This window comes from Notechis scutatus, chromosome 1 (assembly GCF_049901735.1).
Source record: "Notechis scutatus isolate UNSWTSFEM ecotype Mainland chromosome 1, rNotScu1.2, whole genome shotgun sequence".
NCBI classification, from domain to species: Eukaryota; Metazoa; Chordata; class Lepidosauria; order Squamata; family Elapidae; genus Notechis; species Notechis scutatus.
Genome location: NC_142009.1, coordinates 279,132,592 through 279,152,226, shown reverse-complemented (window position 1 = coordinate 279,152,226; position 19,635 = coordinate 279,132,592). Strand labels below are relative to the sequence as shown.

The following is a 19,635-nucleotide window of genomic DNA, read 5'->3' as shown; positions in this document are numbered from 1 at the left end:
AAATAGTTCCCCACATTGTTCTGACTCTTTACTCTAGCTCAGCCTCTAAAGGCCATAATATGTAAGGGATGTGCAACAGCTAGTCAGAAAAGAAAGCTAGGTCAGGGGTGTCAAATTCACAGTGTCCCATTTTCGTCATGTAATGTATCGCAACTTTTTCCCCCTTCGCTAAAGTGGAGTAGGAATGGCCAATGCGTGATGCATCTGGCTGTGGGCTGAGAGTTTGACATCCCTGAGAAGAAATAGCTTTCTTCTCAACCAGAACTTGATTCGACTAAACAGGGAATTTTTTGCAGGAGCAAAATAAAAGACAATGTGTATTCTATGCACATGGAGAGTTGGCTGCAGCAAGTTGACCTATTCTGTTCCTAATAGTGATACATTTGTAAGTTCAGGTGTTAATTAGTACTGTTCCAGTAGCTAATTTTTTAATAGAACATAAGTTAGTCATCTAACTTCTGGATAATAAATATACATGGCTTTTCTACTCCGTTAAAAATCGCTAACACTCAGTTAAGGAATACTATCCAGGGCATTCCATATTTTAAAAATACCCCAACAGAATATTATTATATAAGAATTTAAATATTATATAACACCACTTTAGAAGATTGGTCTAGTGGTTTGGTCTAGTGGTTAAGACACTGGGCTAGAAACCAGGGACTGCCTTAGGCATGTAAGACAGTTGGATAATTTTGCGACAGTCATTCTATCTCAGGCCACAATATTAAGTTCGGGCACAAGCCAGTAAGTCAATTCCTGTCACAATCAATTAATCAACACTTGGTTGATCTGAAACTGATCTGAAAAAAAAAAGTGGATCCAGCACTTGTTGAAAAATGCTAGGAAGAAAAGAAAATAGAAGTCGCAAACTTACATCTAAGACACAATAGCCTCTAAAGAATGAAGAAGCTTCTTAAATGAGAAGTAAACCATATTCAATAAAAAAACAAAGTCCTTTTGAAAAAGCACCTTTGGGACAACCATGATCAGGATGCCTAAGAATCTCCATAGACTTCTAGAGTCTTCTATCTCAGGGGCTGTAGCAAAGAAGGAGTCAAGCTATTCTCCAAAGCACCTGAGGGCAGGACAAGAAGCAATGGGTGGAAACTAATCAAGGAGAGAAGCAACTCAGAACTAAGGAGGAATTTCCTGACAGTTAGAACAATTAATCAGTGGAACAACTTTCCTCCAGAAGTTGTAAATGCTTCAATACCGGAAGTTTTTTTAAAAACATTGGATAACAATTTGTCTGAAGTGGTGTAGGGTTTCCTGCCTAGGCAGGGGGTGGGACTAGAAGACCTCCAACTCTGTTATTCTATTCTAAGTGGCACATAGTCTTAGGACCACATTCTGTATTATCTGACAAATGTCTAGAACAAAGCTTCACACGTCCTTCTTGCTGTGGCACAATGATGCTTTACACACTATCTCTGAATTAATCAGCTTCATTTTATCCTCAGACGTCTGCTTCGGGAAGCCTAGAACCTACTTTAGTTATTCCAGTTTGGAAGGAATGTTTTCCTTCTTTTCCTGAAACAGAACTTTGCAGGTGAAGTATCTTGTGGAAAACATAGTCAGTAGCAACGTGTTGCTCACCTCCAACTGGCCTAGTAAATCTGCCGCCAAAACTCCCGCTGCTGGCACCTCCAATACTTCTCAGGCTTTGGCTATGTGAGACAGGACACTGGTTCTTTTTTTATTTTCTTTGGAATACTGAATGTCTTGTCTATGCAAAAACAATTCACATGGAAAATTGGCTTTAGGATACACAAAGAAATGGAAGATCCAGAACTTTGGCTCTGGCTTCTCTATTTTACAATTTTATAATCCTATAAAATGTTCTCCTAAAAGCTGCCACCTAGAGGTCATCCAGGTTACAGCCAATTGGACTTTTTAAAGCACAAACAAGGGAAGAGTGTTTAAAAGACTACATAAGTAAAAAAAAATATTAAAAGGTAAGTTTGTGATAGTGGTGAATCTCCAAAGTTCTGAATCTCCAAAGCTGCCCTGCCATATGTTCAGGAGAGTAATTGGCTTTTGATTGTTCCAAATTACCATTTTATGAGCCATTTATACTTCCTACAAAAAAATGTACTTTTTAAAAATCGATCTATGATCATGACCAAAGAGATGGGTTTTTTGTGTATTTTGGATTATTTTGGAAATATTGAACAGTACAGTATTATAACACTGTGAATCACTAAATAACTATGTGGTCTGCTAAGGTGTGCCTATATACCCCAAGGTAAATTTAGATAACTTGCTCTGACCTGAATGTTTTCAGGAGCACAATTATTTTATTTTCTCTGAAGCATTGAAACTTGACATATTTCCAAGCATGAATTCAAAGTGTAAAATTTATTCTAATTCTCTTAAGGAACATTATTTCTGGCATTCAAACTGGCAAATAACTTTTTGTCTTAACTTGTACTTTTCCTTTATCATCTATACAACAGTAAATTACAAAATTCCAAGAAAAGGTTAAGATTATTGTTATGCAGAACAATCGATCAAACTATTGTTAGCCATAAAATCATTACATTACACATGACATGGATTAGTTTCTTGTATACAATACCATGACATTCTTCTTAAACCACAACTAAAAGCAACATGATAAATGAAAACAGAACATATAAATACCAAAGTCCAGAATCCATTGCATTCTTATTTGAGATAACCATTTGTTTGACATAATATACCAGACATTTAAGCAGGAAATGTGAGATTTATTATGATAATGTAGATTTAGCATTTGTATTTCTTTATGAAGAACAGCACTCTTTTCCGCACAGGCATAGACTCCTATTTAGGCATCTTGGACCTTCTTATCATCATAGCATAAGTTTTATAACAACTCAGATTTCCTCTTCCTCCTTCTCTTCCTCCTCCTCCTCCTCCTCCTCCTCCTCCTCCATCTCCTCCTCCCCCTTCTCCTTCCTCTCCCTCATTCTCTTCTTCTTCCCATAACGTCCCATATATGCTGAACATATATTCTTTTAGCATTCATCTAATTTAAAAGAAAACAACCCTTTTAAAACTTGGTGGCATTATCTTCACAGAAGGTAAGGACCTAATCCTAAAAAATATGTATATTAGATGAGATATGGCTTTTTTGGCTATTTTATTCAACTGGCAGGATATATGATGAAGGATTAATTATTTCCTTCAGTTTTGAATAGCTAATTTAATTTAAAACCAAGGTAATTTCTTAATACTGAGAAATCAAATTGAAAAAGATCTGGTTAACCAGAGTTATTCAATAATCCTTGAGCCGTATGGGTATACTACCACATACTCCAAATATTCAACAAGAATGAAAAGTGAAAAATGTATTTGACATCAACGGAAGTACTACTGATAAATAATTTCATAATTCATCTTTATGCCTAAAAATAATAAGTGGAGGAGCCATGGCTAAATGGTAGATCATGTGTTTTGTATCATCAGATCAATATAATGACAACCCTCTTTTAATTGGTAGTTTCTTGATTTCTTATACCTGTAGTTTCACAGTGGACCTCATGTAAGAAATCCACAAAGATATTATATTATAATATAAATATAATAAATAAACAAAGAAACACATTTTATCATTGTACCCAGCAGTATCAAACTCTGAATTGTATTAATTTTGCTTTATTCTGCTTTCTGGGAAAATTACCTTTCAAATGTGCTTAAACGCTTGACCGCAATTTATTAAAATTAATTGTTTGCTGTTTAGGAAAGTTCCAAGGATTACTCATTAAAAGAAACATTGTATTGGCTTTGTTCCCTGCCAATGATTGTCTTGTTGAGCACTGTTATCTTATCCATTCTCTTCACAAAATGTTTGAAGAAGAAACTGAACTTTGAACTTTCCCTCATTTGTTTTCCATTTTTCAGCTTCTCGACCAACAAGCACCATGAGATAAATCCTGCGTCATAAATATTGGCATAAACTGATGCTACAAAAGGCAGCTCGCTTACTGTGAGAAAACTTCTAGCCAGAAAGTGGATGCTTCTTATTTCTTTCTTATTAAAAAGAAGAACCAGGAACTTATCAGAGGATTATTGCATTATGATAGGCTGCATGTTAGTTTTGGACTTGAGCCAGAAAATCCTGAGTTCAAATTTCTCCTCATGCTTGAAACTTTGTGGGTGGCCTTGAAATATTTATCAAGGAAAAAAATCAAGTCTTAAAAAAAGTAAAACAGCCATTCCACATGATGATCTATTTCCAAAGTTCTCAAGTAAATATGTCATTATTAGAAGTCCTTTCTTTTTTCCTCAACTTAAGTTCATATTCAACCTTATTGGCTCTTTTCTGGCATTTCAGGTGGGTCCTACTCCATCAACATCAAGTAATCAGCAAGAGGGTTCTAGTTTATACACAACCTTTGCATGGAAAAGGTTTCCACTTCAATTGCAAATATCACTAGGAAGCACTAGGGAAGCCTCCATATAAACTCTGGAAAATAACTTTCAGTCAATCTACCAAACATTGAACCAGGTGGACCAATGGTTAACCTTGAAATAAACCAACTTGATTTGTTCCTTATGACAATGATGAAAAATATTATTTCAATTATGAATTATCAGAGAGAAAGACTAAAGCCCAATTTTCTCCCCTTACCTACCTGAATCATAAGTATTGAAATGTACTAGGAATGAACAGCGCTTAATGCAACCATGCATGGACTATGACTAGTGAGTAGGAATTAATTCCTTTTGCTTAAGATTTGCATTGAATTAATTATGAATAGTAAATACTATTCAGAAATACTACTTGTGCTCCATATGTCCAGAGAGGAAACTGAACATAATTCTCAGCTTAATGTACATAATGTACATGCTTTTGAGAGAAATCAGTGTGATTTAATTTGTAGAATACTGGTCACCTTTTTATAAACCAAGATTAAAAATGAATGGGATGGCTTCATCAAAATTATTTTTAAAATTGGTATTTGTCTGTAATATCATTTTAGAGGTCTAACTTACAAAATAACTATTCCACTGCTTTCTACATAATCACTTCTCAATTTCTTTTCTGTTTCTACTATAAACATAAAACTGATACCTTTTTGGAAATTTAAATATTACAAAAAGCAGTATCTTCAAGCTGTAATCTACTTGGAAAAGCTGAGGGTGCTGTGAAAATCTGCCACTTCAAGGCCCTTAACATCAATTGTGGAGCTTTATACCACAGCAAAAAGGTCATAAAAATGGGCACAATTAACTTGACAACCTCCATCCAGTCACAATTGTGGACATAAATTGAGAACTAGCTGTAATGTGAACTGATTAGGGGTAAAAGAATTCAGATTAAGGTAAAAGAACACAGCTGAAGATATGATGCAGTACTGAATGAAGCTTGTATCAAATTATAGTGGTACCTTGGTACTCAACTGCTTTGAATCTCATTGAATTTGGTATTCAACGCATTTTGACATGAAAATATTGTTCTGGTACTCATCATTTGTTTGGTACTCAATGAACAAGAACTTGTTGGGGCCAGCTACTTTGTGACTCACTACATTATTCCTTATAGGAAAAAATGTTTGGTACTAATCACACCTCCAAGAACCAATTAACAATGATTTGCCAAAGTACCACTGTATTAAGATTTACAAAAGGTCCAATATTCTTTGTGAAACTTCCTTGAAATGACATGTTTCTATTCTACAAACACTTGGTGGAAGTGGGATCCTGTCTCTGAATTATTCTGTTCAGTTATTTCTTGTTTTAAAAATTATCTCACATTCTTGATATTTTCCAGGAATTATCAAAAGAACACAAATACATCAAGTGGTATTTTTGAAAGTCTGCTGCAAGGGAACAGAAGCTGTTGCTAGAGAACTAAAAATATACAAACATGGACATGGACAATGTCACTTGAAAGCAATGAAAGCTCTAAACAAGTCGCTCTGGGAGCTGCTCACTCAATGTGACTGTCTGCTTCATCTCTAGGAGAGGCAAATTTGTCTGCATCTGGATAACAGTGAAAATGGCATTGCCAAATAACCTCTAAATTAAGAACAGTCATTGGAGCTCTGGAGAAATTCTGGAGGGAAAAAAAGGATGCACGTTACTCAAAAGTCAGCTTACTCAAGCAACCTGTTTTGGCAAAGGGAAGATGGCTATTTGACTGTGGCAAAGACCAATGAACCAGTGGGATAAACCAGATAGAAAACACTGGGTGAGCCAGATCTATTTTATTGTAAGGCTACATTAACAGAATTTTGCGAGTCTGAAAGTACAAAATTTCCATTGCCAATTTTAATTGCTTGATCCATTAGGATCCTTTCAAAGTTTCTGTCTCTGACCATTCAGTCACTGTGCCTTTCTTGTTTAATTGTTTCTTAGGCAGCATCTTTTTCCATCCTTTCCCCAGGTCATTCCGTGAGACGACTGGTTCCTTGGCACCTCTGTGAATAAGAAGAAGGCAGGAGATCACCCACATCTACTCTGAATGTTCCCTGTAAGGAAACCTCCAGATAGTAGTTTTCCACAGGTTAGAGCAGGGGTATCAAACTCACATCATCACCGCAGTGTCACGTGATGTATCAGGACCTTTTCTCCCTTCACTAAACCAGATGTGGGTGTGGTCAGCGTGTGATGCATCTGGCCCATGGGCTGGGAGTTTTACAGCCCTGGGTTAGAGCATTGAAAGATGACATTTTTTGCAAACATGGCAGAGCCTTTTAAAAGGACACAAAATTCACAAGCCTCAATTTCTAACCACTTTTGGAAGTTGCTCCTTAACTCTTCTAAACTATTAGAAACCTTTAGAATGACACTTTGGAAAACACTGGGTGGGTCTGCCTTCAATCCTGAATGAAAGAAAATTTTAACCAACTTGATAATTTAAAGAAGCTGAAATAAACTGCAAAAACTTAAATATGATTTTGATCTTAAAATGTTATAAATGGACAAAGGATCTACATAAAAATGTAATATTGAAACTTTTACACAAAAGATTAGAAAAAAGATGAATAATGGATGGAAGCTGAACAAGGAGAGATTTAACCTAGAAATAAGGAGAAACTTTCTGACAGTGAGAACAATCAACCAATGGAACAGCTTGCCCTCGGAAGTTATGGGAGCTTCATCACTTGAGACTTTCAAGAAGAGATTGGATTGCCATCTGTCAGAAATGGTGTAGGGTCTCCTGCATGGGCAGGGGGTTGGACTAGATGACCTATAAGGTCCCTTCCAACTCTGATTATCTGATTTTGGAATTAATTATAAAGAACAAATAACAATTTGCGAGCAACAGATCCTGTATTGGTTTTTACAAAACATAATATAAATAAATAATTTCATTATTCCAAAAACTGGACACTAGCGGGGACAAAAGATTTCAGGTAGTTTTCACCTTCTATATACTTCATTCCATTATGGGCAATTTCCTCCACTCCTGTCAACTATTGCGCACTATGGCAGAAATGCTACAATTACCCCCCCTCTTCGGTCCTTTTTTTTTAAACATGGAGAAACAGAGAAAACCTGGGTTTAGTTTAATTTCTTTTCACTGATGGAGGTTTTTTTAACCTGGTGAAACTAACTAAAACTCTAATAGCCCAGACACAGGAAAATGGTAAAACAACCTGTTCTGTTGCTGTTATTTTAATATATCAGTGAGGAAAATGGAAGCAGGAGAATCCACCAGTCAGAGCTGTGATAAAAGGAGAGCATCAGGCCATCACTGTGCCAAACTGGAGTAATAAGCTGAAATCTAGAAAGGGGTTTCATCAGTCATCTCATTTCTAATTAGTTAATGCAGAGAAGAGAAGTAACTTAAGGATGCAGGGTGAGAAAAAGCTTAAACATTGACTTATTTACCTGAATACAAGATTCTGATAATATGAACATAATCTTTTATGAAAAAATATTTCAAGTATGAACTTCAAATTCCAAGGTTTGTTGTTCATACCAGGGCTACTTGCCAGGTGTCTAAAGCACCATTGCAGATGGTCAGGGACAGTCTGCCTATCAAGCAATTATTTGTGCTCTAGTTTTTTGTTTGGGTGAGCTGATCAAGTCATCTTTTGTTACCTTCAAAGTAAAGCCAATGCAAAGGAATTGCCATCAGGGTTGCTGAACCCGAGTATTCTTCATGGGACATTCTGTTCCATTGACTTCAAATTGTTTTGACACTTCAATAAGATCATCCCTCAAAATAAGTGAAATGATGTATGCCAAAGAATGCTAAAGTAATTTGTGCTTGCAGAGGTCTGGGAATAGAGATAAATGTACATTAAACAGTTATCATTTTCAAGTGATCGCTTTACCATCTTAACCTGCAGGTTAAGGACCTTGCTCACTTTCTTAACTTTGCAAGTATAAACATTTGTTCAAAGTTCCAGTGAATTTCATTTACATATCTATGTAGCACAAAGTTCATGATTCTGATGGTTTAGAGAGTTCCATCTGACATTCCTTTCATGTTTTGAGGTAAAGAGCAGCTTGCCAGCATTTAGTTGTGGTAATTTTTGCTCCGTTTGGTATTTACCAGAAAATTTAATGGATATGTTTTCTGCCAAAGGAGAATCTTGGGCTGTTATAATGGTTAATCATTAAGTATTTGGCTCCAACCTACTTTAGAGTTTTCTCTTTAATTAATGTTGGCAATTCAAGTAGCTGATTTGAATATATGCTCCATTTTTTAAACTCTGACTCACTGTCAACAAAATACCATTCAAATTTAAACTGGACAGAAAGCTGACAATGAAACACAAAGCCAACTTCAGATTTGGCCATACGTATATGGCATAAGATAAGTAAATATATAAATCATTATCCCCTCTGATAACTATCTCAAGTGACTAAGCAACTACTTGGCAGTGGACTGAGGCAACTGTAAAATCAATTTGTGTTTTTGCATATTTAGAGCATTCCCTAATATAAGTGAAATATACAAGGTTAAACATTAAAAAGGGGATATAAAACCAAACCACCTGACAAAACCAGTGAGTTTTTAATTGATATGGGTATATTGGTATATTAGTTGACTTCATAGGAGTGAGTAAAGAGCTCAAGTAGACTGCAGTTGCTCCATTTGAGGCATCTGAGAATTAGGGTGTCTTGTGAAAACACTATGAAAACAAAGAGAAGAAAGGATAAAGAGTTACTCAAACTGTGGTTCCTGAAGTCAACGCGCATCATGAGGTTACACGTGCTCATGAAACACTGAAGAGGTAATGCTTCAGAAAGATTAGAAAATGATCTTCATGTCATGTCCCAAAGGTATTTTTTCAGGAGGGAACTGGACTTTCTTGTTTTTTTTCTTTGAAGATATTTCACTTCTCATCCAAACTGAAACTTCTTCAGCTCTGACAGGATAGTAGGGAATGGAAGGATTTATATTTTTTTCAGACAGCTGGTCATTTGCATCCTTTTAGAAGATTGTTGAAGCATTTGAAGGTTTATCTGTGTTCTCAGGGTCACCTGAGTAGTGCTCTGGTTCCTGTAGTCTCCAATTTTTCTCTGGAAATCCATTCCTATTCCCACACCATTCAAAGGGTAAAAGGTAAAGGTTCCCCTCACACATACGTGCTAGTCATTTCCGGCTCTAGGGGGCGGTGCTCATCTCCGTTATAAAGCCAAAGAGCCAGTGCTGTCTGAAGACGTCTCTGGGGTTATGTGGCCAACACAACTAAATGCCGAAGGTGCATGGAACACTGTTGCCTTCCCACCACAAGTGGTCCCTATTTTTCTACTTGCATTTTTACATGCTTCCAAACTGCTAGCTTGGCAGAAGCTGGGACAAGTAACGGGAGCTCACTGCGTTACACAGCGCTAGGGATTCGAACCACCCAACCACCGAACTGCCAACCTTTCTGATTGACAAGCTCAGCATCTTAGCCACTGAGCCACCGTGTCCCTTATTCAAAGTGTATTCATTCCAAATTGTATAGCTAAAAGTCTGTAGACATTTTCAATCATCCAGGTCATGGTTGTCCCAAAGGTGCTTTTTCAGGAGACAACTGGACTTTCTTGTTTTTCTGTTTTTTGTCATCTTTCTCATTTTTCAGAAGTTATATTCTGATGCACTATAGCTCTATAATATTTAGGCAGGAGACTAGTATGCTGGTCTTTACGATGGTACATGGCACAAGTCCTTGAAGATGAGAAGAAGAACAATAGCAACATTTTCTTAGTTCCTCAAACTCCCTGACAAATATTGGAAAAGATCTAAACAGCAGTACAAAGTGTCTTTGGTCAGGAGGCTTCTTAGAGGATAGGAAAAAGTGCTATTTATACCTGTGTATCACTTTGCAGAATGTGCCCCTCCATCTTCTAATGACAAAAAGGCCAGATTATCTTTCTGGAAATTGCCTACATCCTTTAATGCAAGTCCCAAGTTCATTTTTGTAGCCAGTTATGTGGCATAATCAAATTGCACACATTATAGATTTTAATATATTAATTCTTTTCAGATTGATAATCTTTTGAAAGGCTTAATTTAATTTAGATATAATGAGAGGTAGTCTTCGACTTACAACAGCACTGAAGAAAGTGGCTTATGATCATTTTTCATACTTATGATCGTTGCCACATCCCCATGGTTACATGATCAAAATTGGTAACTGGCATGTATTTATGACAATGGCACTACTCTGGTGTGAAGTGATCACAATTTGTAATCTTCCCAGCTGGCCTGTGACAAGCAAAGTCAATAGGGGAAGCCTGTTTCACTTAACAACCACATGATTCATATAACGATTGTAGTGATTTGCTTAACAACATGGGTAAAAAAGCTCATAAATGGAGCACAACTCAGTGAACAACTGCTTTGTTTAGCAATGGGGCTCCATTGTGGTCATAAGTTGAGGACTATCTGTAAAGCAGGCTTCACACAATTAAGAAGACCACCTGTAATGAGGAATATCCTCATAATTTCATTAGGCTGACCTTTACATGGAAAGTGCCTTCAGGTGAACACTAACCTGAAATAGCACTTCAAATAGGGCAGGGCTGTTAAACTCCCAGCCCGTGGTCCAGATGCATCACGTGCTGGCCACGCCCCCGCCCAGTTTACTGAAAGGGGGGAAAGTCCCAATAGGTCACGTGACACTACCATGACAACGCAAATTTGACACCCCTGAAATAGGGTATGGCCTTTTCTACAGAAGTACATGTGGGAAATCTTTTGGAAATGCTAATTTGCAATTAGACCACAGATCACAGCTTTTAGGCAATAATGCAGTTTCTCCTAAATTCATCTTTCACTGAAAATATCCTCCCTCTTCCCAAAGCAAAGCTGGCTTCATCCCTTTTGATTTTCCAGAAGTCCTTCAAATACTGCCATCAAGCCTGGGGAGGAATCCAAAGAACTGGTGGAATAGTGAGGTGGTTCCCTCAAAAGATTTTCTGTCCACCCAATATTTCTTCTATTTTAGCTTTGTGCTTTTTGTTTAATATAGTCTTAAAAGTTTTTTTTTTTAATAACAATTGCTGTTTGGATATATTTATTGTTTTCTAGCTATGCTGTCTGCCACCCAGAGTCACTTGTTTGTGAAATGGGCAGCCATAAAATTTGCCAAAGAAAAATGCCACTGAAGGATTGGCATCAGAGTTTCACGTCTGCTGTCTTTGATCAATAAAGTTATTCAACTGAAGCCCAATTAAGGATTTAATATTTTGATCTGATGATTTTTTTTTCTCTCCAGTAATTATTACAAAACATCTTATTATATAATCCTCCTTTAAGAACATGGAAGTTAGTCAAGTCCACATTCTGCTTTATATTAACATGCATATTAAATAATGCTCAGATCATTGTTTTGTCCAGCAATTGCAAAAAATCTTTCACTCAAGGAGATTCTTTGTTTTCCTTTTCATAGAATATCTGCCTTGGCTCATGTGCTTGAATATTCTTCAGTTGATCTGTTCTGCAAACATTTTCCTGAAAGGCCACCCACCCTCTTTGACCCGCTTTGGCCTGCAATAATCAAGTGGTTTTATGCTAATTTTTACCTTAACTCCCAAAGCATCCAATATACTGTTAAGATAAAACAAAACAAAATAACAATTAGTTCAGTAATCGGTAACGAATGGATTCATTCAATAGAATACACTTATTAAGTCAATTTCTGATCTCTCTTTTTACATTATCAGGTTTTTATCTATCTATTTATTTATTTATTTTGTTTATTTGTTTTGCAAGCGACAGAAAAGTTTATGTGTATCTTATTCTTCCTTGAGCTTTCTTACATAACACCAGCACTTGAAACAACTTCTACAAACTTTTCTTCAATAAATAATCTTCCTCTACTACCTTCCCTTTTTAATTTTTATACCTAGTTATAAAAGATGCATCCACTTCCCATAATTGTGTGGTTTTGAATGGCAATATGACTTTCCATTTCTAGACTTCCTTCCCGAGGAAACAGTCATTATCTGGTTGTCTCTTATGGTTGTCATTATCTGGCTGTGTTGTATTTACCAAACTGGATGAGGAAAGTATAGAAATGGAAAGTAACATTGCCATTCTAACAGAATAACAGAGTTGGAAGGGACCTTGGAGGTCTTCTAGTCCAACCCCCTTTCAAGGAAGAAACCCTATTCCATTTCAGACAAATGGTTTCAGAATAATTGGCTCCTACACATTACTCACCCTTTTCACCTCCATCCCTCGCCTGCATCTTAAAATAGGTGTGCTGCTCTATGGGGCAGCATAAAAACAGCTATTCCCATGATGGGAATTAGATTTAAAATGAAGATCATGCATAGGGTTGTTTCTCCCATTAGAAAATACATTATTAGAAAGAAATGTCTAGTTTCCTCTTTTAATGTGACTCAGTTAGATGGAATGGTTTAGGCTATTTCTCCAGTGCTTAATCAGGGATGGCAACAAGTTTTTAAGGCCAAGTTACCAGGAAACATTCCATTCATTCCATGTGGCCAGAGTTTGGAATGAATAATTGTTGGATTGAATTGGCATCGTTTCTCATCTGCCACTGCCAAGCAATAAGCATTTAAAAGTAAGAAGCCATGAAAGAGATGTTTGTGGTGGATACGCAAGAATAACTAAGTCCATAATCCCACTAAAAGACCACTAGGCGATTTGGTGCCCATTAAAGCTTTGCATATAACTTTGATTTCACCAGTTACTGTTACATTATATATCCAGTTACATTATATAACCAGTTACTGTTACATTATATATCCAACAATTCAGAAAAACCTTAGGAGACATCCAAATGAGGCAAACCCTTTTTGGATGAAACCACATCAATACCAATCTTTGTTACTTTGTACAGTACTAACAAACCCTTGCCTAATATAAACCGTGCTCTTCTAAGAATGGATGCATTTGTCCTTAAACTTTCCAACTAAGAAGAAATAATAATTTGGAAGAAAAATAGTAACTTTTGATTTTTCAGATTATTGTGAATCTTTTGTCTGCAAATTTTATTGAGCCTAAATCAAAATATTTTCATTCATCTTAATTTGTTTTCAAAGGAACACTAATAGAATTCATTTCATAAACTAACCAGCAGTTCTACTATTTTATTTCTTATTTTAGTCGTTGGAATTTTCAGATTAGGTAATGTTTGTAACTGACTTGCCTACTGAAGTGTTTGGTGTTTTTTAGAAAAAGAATTAAACCTTTAATTTTAACCAGAGTTAAATATGATTAAATTAAATATTAAATATGATTGAATTCAGAGGGACTTAAATGTGGTTACAATTACCTAAAAGGTCATCCAAAAGAACTGCAAGAAATCTTGTTAAACATTTTGGTTTTTTTTAATGCAGCTATAAGAGAGGATAAGTTTGATAAACTTTCCACAATTACTTGCAGGCTGAAAAGTCAAAGTCAATTTCTGTTCTTCTGAATAATTTTTTCTTAATTGAAAAATTTAAATTAAAAAAATATTTGGATAATCATAAGTGTTTAATCTTTTGAGAGTTAATCCACATTACCAATGCCTGCAAGGAGAGGCATTTTCTCAAACTTCTAAATGTACTGAACTACAGTTTCCATAAATATGTTTAGGATAGCCAGTGGCCAGAGATTATAGGGATGAAATTCTACAACATCTGGAGAATACCAGGTTGCATATCTCTGTAATGGCTGAAGGTGGAATATATATACACCCAGGAAATTCTAAGTCTGAGAAATGAAGTTATTTGAAGCTTCCTTTGAAGTTCTATAACTGTGGTCTAGTACAGTATCATAATTCTTTAGTAAGGTTACTAGCATTTACAAGAGTTGCTAAAAACAATAATAAATAAAACTACAAATATATAGAATATAAAAGACTGAGATTTTTATCCTTGTATATCCATGGAAATATGCTAAAAACATTTACTGAATGTAGCATTACCAGTTGTTTATAACAATAGATGTCTGGATGGTTCTCACGCATTCTTTATGGTTTAACAAATCAACAAAGAAAGTTTGTTGATATCATCTCTTATATTATTGAGCCAGTTGAATTACTAATTTCTGGACAGAAATGGCAAACACTTACTTTCCTCAGAAATAAACCATGGATTACCATGGGAAATGATTACATGTAATTATAAAGTTATCATCCCAAAGATGCTAATTCAGGAGGCGACTGGGCTTCCTTGTTTTTCTTTGAAGACGTTTCGCTTCTCATCCCAGAAGCTTCCTCAACTCTGACTGGGGAATAGAAGGATTTATATTCCTTGCAGACAGCTGGTCATTTACATTCTTTGAGAGAGCTGTTGAGACCATTTGATGGTTTATCTGTATCCTCAGGGTTACCTGAGTAGTGCAAATGGGTGTGAAGCCTTCTTGGAACTATTGAAAGGACTGTGTTGTAGACTGGAGATAGTTGGTGTTGTATCCCTCCCCCTCTGTTGAGAGTGGGCTGTTCAATTTTGATATAGATGGTCTGTTTGGCCCTCTTTCAAAGCAGTGGTCATCCCCAAGAAGGGATGCCCACATTTTGGACAAAGAAGGCTCCACATTCATTTGCACTACTCAGATGACCTTGAGAACACAGATAAACCTCCAAATGGCCTCACCAGCTCTCTGAAAGGATGCAAATGGCCAGCTGTCTGCAAGGTATATAAATCCTTCCATTCTCCACTATCCAGTCAGAGCTAAAGAAGCTTCTTGGATGAGAAGCAAAATGTTTTCAAAGAAAAACCAGAAAGTCCAGTTGCCTCTTGAAAAAAAGCACCTTTGCAACAACCATGACCTGGATGGCTGAGAATCTCAATAGACATATTCATTTATTATAGCATTCATTTATTCTGTATAATAAATTACTTATGCTGTCCAATTTTTCATGAACTAATCTATTTGAATACTTAGCAAAAGGTGGTCAAACAGATTAAAAAATGGAGGGATGGAATGAGAGTGGGAGAGAAAGTACAGTAAAACATGTGCCTCTAACATGCCAGACCATTTTTATACTTTATTTTTTTAAATGCGTGTGTGGGAGCATCAGATAATCTGAGATGAAATATAGTTTGTGAAGAATTCCTATATCTTTATTCATCTTAAAGCCACATTAAAATTCATTCAGCTTTTCCTTAAACAACTCCAGCTTAAACAAAACATCTTCAGCTATTTATTTCATCCTCTGAAACCTTATTGGGCAAGATTTTTTCCAACCTCTTAATTGGAATCTGTTTCCTGAATTTAATCCTATTGAACTTCTGTTTTATCATCAGTGAAAAAGAAAATCAGAAGAAGAGAGAGAACGAAGAAAGAGGGATGTGAAAGGATACATGACATGTACAATTAAACAGCAACAAGACAGGTTGCAGACAGGTGTGTGATTACATGTAATTTATTACTAAATTTTGCCATTTCCAATATCTTTCAGCAGTTGCTCTTACTGCATTAGAATAAGTGTGTGAGCAAATCCAGCCTAAGAAATAATAAGTATATTACAACTAAGAGTTCTAAAAAACTTAGTTTGGAATTTTGGCCATAACAAATGATGACCATCAGGCTGAAACAGAAAAGCGTATTCAAACTATCAGAGGGATAAAAAACAAAAACAAATTCTAATAAGTTTTTCTGCTTCTGCTTTTTAAAACTCATTGCTACTGCATAGTCCAAGAAATATGTCAACAATCTGGCTGAGCTTAATAGTTATTATGGCAGGCTGACCTAATCTTAGAACTTTTTTCTCTGTTAGTCAAGGAAATGCTAGAATTGGATGAGAATGAAAAGAACAACTTATTTATTAAGAAATATTGGAATTTTTTTCTAAAAAAAAGAAAGCAGAAAACTAGAATGGCATAAGAGGGGGGAAAAGTAAGAAAAATCTTCAAGTATCTTAATGTATTTTATATCAGGAGTTTCATTTAGGACATCCAAATTAGCTGTGATGTCTGGTATTGTTAAATCTATGACCAGAAAATTTGTGAAATATAGTGATCTATAATAATCATAGTTTTAGAGTTGGAAGGGACCTTGGAGGTCTTCTAGTCCAACCCCCTGCCTAGGCAGGAAACCCTACACCACTTCAGACAAATTGTTATCCAACATCTTTTAAAAAACTTCCAGTGTTGGAGCATTCACAACTTCTCGAGGCAAGTTGTTCCACTGATTAATTGTTCTGTCAGGAAATTTCTCTTTAGTTCTAAGTTGCTTCTCTCCTTGATTAGTTTCCACCCATTTCTTCTTGTCCTGCCCTCAGGTGCTTTGGAGAATAGCTTGACTCCCTCTTCTTTGAGGCAGCCCCTGAGATATTGGAAGACTGCTATCATGTCTCCCCTAGTCCTTCTTTGCATTAGACTAGACATAGCCAGTTCCTGCAACTGTTCTTCATATGTTTTAGCTCCCAGTTCCCTAATCATCTGTGTTGCTCTTCTCTGCACTCTTTCTAGAGTCTTAACATCTTTTTTACATCATGGTGACCAAAATCTGATTTAAATAGAAATATTTCAAAATATCTTCTTTCATTTGTTTTGTATTTTCTCAGAAAATAAATTCAGAAAGATGTTAAAACATGTTTACTTTTTTCTTTTTTTAGAAATGAATTAAGATTTATGGGGAAATGATACTGAGCAGAATTATGAATAAAGCCACATGAAGCTGATCCAGACTCAAAGCAGACAGAGTAGTCCAACTCCACCTGCATGTTAACCACACTGAGATCTATGCAACTCAAAGGACAACTTATAAGTATACATTCTCTCCAAGAATGATGAAAGCAAAGCTCAATTTGATTTATTCCAAATTGTACAGCTTTTTTAAGGCAATTAAGAGCTATTTTTGAACGAATAAGAAAAGGAAATTAATTTCACACCATGTTTCTCAAGGCAGAAAAATATTAGAAAGAGAAATATTGTCTCGTCTGGTCATTTCCAAGGCAATTGCCTAGTCTCATTTTGTGGGAATAAAAGCTCTTTGTTACTTTCTGTGATACATGTGAAATGATCATCAGTGGCTCTGTTCCATCAGTTTTGGGTAATAAATTATATTGGAAATAGTTTAAAACTTAAATGATAGCTGTTAAAGAAGCATGGAAATGGATGGTGATGATGATGACTATAAAATTTTGAAAGGTGAAATCACAGAAAATAAGGAATGCCAATGCAATAAATCCTTTACTTTAGGCATTTACAATACTGTATACCTCGATGTATGTCCCAAGTTTTTTTTTTAAAAAAAAACAATGAATCCTACAAGAGCCTAAGCTGTCTTAAGTTCTTCAGAACAGATGATCACCAGTTTTCTTCAATCTAATGACAGTCCTTGCTCAGAAATGCTGAAGAACCTAGCAATCATCTTCCCTCTAAAACTTGCTGCTGCCCTGGATAATAATTTCATACTAAGTTGCCAGGTTGTCTTGATCTCCACTGGTTAATAGTTGCTGATTGTGTTGTTGTTTCAAGAATCTTGTGACTGATCCAAGAATAGCCCTTTAAGCCAATGAATTATCCTCAACTCTAGAATCTGGGGCCTTTCAAGACTCACTTCTTCCAGGGGACACCCTTTTGCCATTCCCTACCCATATCACAAAGCTTCCTTTCTCTTTGTTTTTGTTTTTAAAATAGATTATTTATGTCAGGCTCCGAACGTGACGATATTAACCTCGGAGCCCGCCAGCATTGAGGGTGATGACAGGATCCGATCCTCCCTGCTGCCCTGAGCCACACCATCAGCTGACAGGCAGTGAACACGTGGGGAATCCCCAGAAGGAGATGTTGTTGTTGTAACAACGGGAGTCCCCTGTTTGGCGATCGGCAGCACCAGGCCCTTTGGGGGTGATTCAGCTCATGACAGAGAGCTTTCCCCTCTTGCAAACAGAGGGGGGGGACTTGGGGATTAGAGAGGGGCCAGGGCTAGATAAAAGAGAGCGGAGAGAGCAGATGAGAGAGGAGTAGGAAGGATAGGGCTATGATAAATTGGGGAAGATAAACAAAGGGGATAATTAGAACAGGGCGGAACGCAGGAGTTAGCCGTGATTAGGTGGGCATGGTTGCACTATAAACAGCACTGGAAGGCAGACGCTCCCAGCGCTAACCTAGATCGGATATTGGCCATTCTTGCCAAATGGGATGTTCGCTGCTTGTAAATTAAACTACTTCAAACCTTAAAGTTAGTTGGCTTGTATCTACAAATCTGCGAGCGTCTAGAAAACTGGCTGAGAATTTATTTTAAATAAATAAATAATTATTTTCTCTATGAAGTGGAACTACATTAATATCAAAAGAGATAATGTGAGAAGGTAAGGCATCCATGGTTGTTTTTCATTATGTTTTCATTCTGTTTTTAATTGTTAGCTGGCCAGAGTCATGTATATGAGAGGACCTGTAAATTAAACAAATAAACATGATAAATATGGCTCTCCTTTATGTATTTCAATGCTTTGTCAGACTTCTCTTCTTTTACTTTTTTTGCAAATGGTAGCCCAACTGTGTATGTTCTTCTGAAGGAGAAAGGCCTAGGCTACATTTACCCTACACATTTTTTCCCCTGAACTAGTCTTCTTTCTTCTATCCAGAGTGAATGCCTCCTAGATTCCATGTGGTCTAGACAATTCTGAAAATCTGGCAACATCCTAAAGTGGAAAGGTCAATCTCCCTTTGATCGAAAGCAGGACTGGACATGATTAGTACTTGGATGAGGCACCTCCATAATTCCCAGAGCTTTAGGTGAGGTTTGAGTATTCGGTAAATATCTCAGAAGAAAACAGTGGCAAACCACTTGTATGGTATTTGTATGGCTGCCAAATAAAATCAACTGATATGTTTATGAAGTCATTTGGATTTGAGCTCGGCTCAAAGAAAACTTTTATCGTTTTTGAGGTTCATACTTTCTAAATATAGCAGAAACTGATAGAAAGGCTTGGACCAGGATCTATCCTTTCCCTATTAAAAATATGTCACTATTTTGAACTTTAGACTTTCCAGTAGTAATAGGTTGGTAGAAAAAAAGTAAACAATGTTTACTTTTAATATTGCTTTCTTAAAATAAGTATATTTCTTTAAAAAATGGACTGAATTTCACTATACTTTCCAGACCCTGACTTCTTTACTCAGTTTGCTAAGTTTAGATTCATTACAAATTAAAAACTGTATTATTATTTCTTATTTTCTTATTATTTATTGAACACTACAGAAGGCTGTATGTGATTTTCACATCACACAAATATATATATATATTAGGTAGAATTTTTTCAAATGCATACATATCTGTACTCT

At 36.2% G+C, this 19,635-nt stretch overlaps 1 long non-coding RNA gene across 2 annotated transcripts in view; it reads left to right on the top strand.

Moving 5' to 3' along the window:
* LOC148133399 (uncharacterized) overlaps positions 1-17,353 on the top strand; it is a 34,486-nt gene extending 17,133 nt beyond the window's left edge. Inside the window, exons 1-4 of one of the 2 annotated variants that reach the window (XR_015746747.1) lie at positions 3,983-4,077; positions 6,377-6,463; positions 15,646-15,745; positions 16,959-17,353. This is a non-coding gene — a long non-coding RNA (uncharacterized LOC148133399). Of the gene's footprint in view, positions 1-3,982; positions 4,078-6,376; positions 6,464-15,645; positions 15,746-16,958 lie in introns of those variants that run through there. The other variant, XR_015746746.1, reaches the window with a different exon arrangement.
* Positions 17,354-19,635: the final 2,282 nt, after the last annotated feature.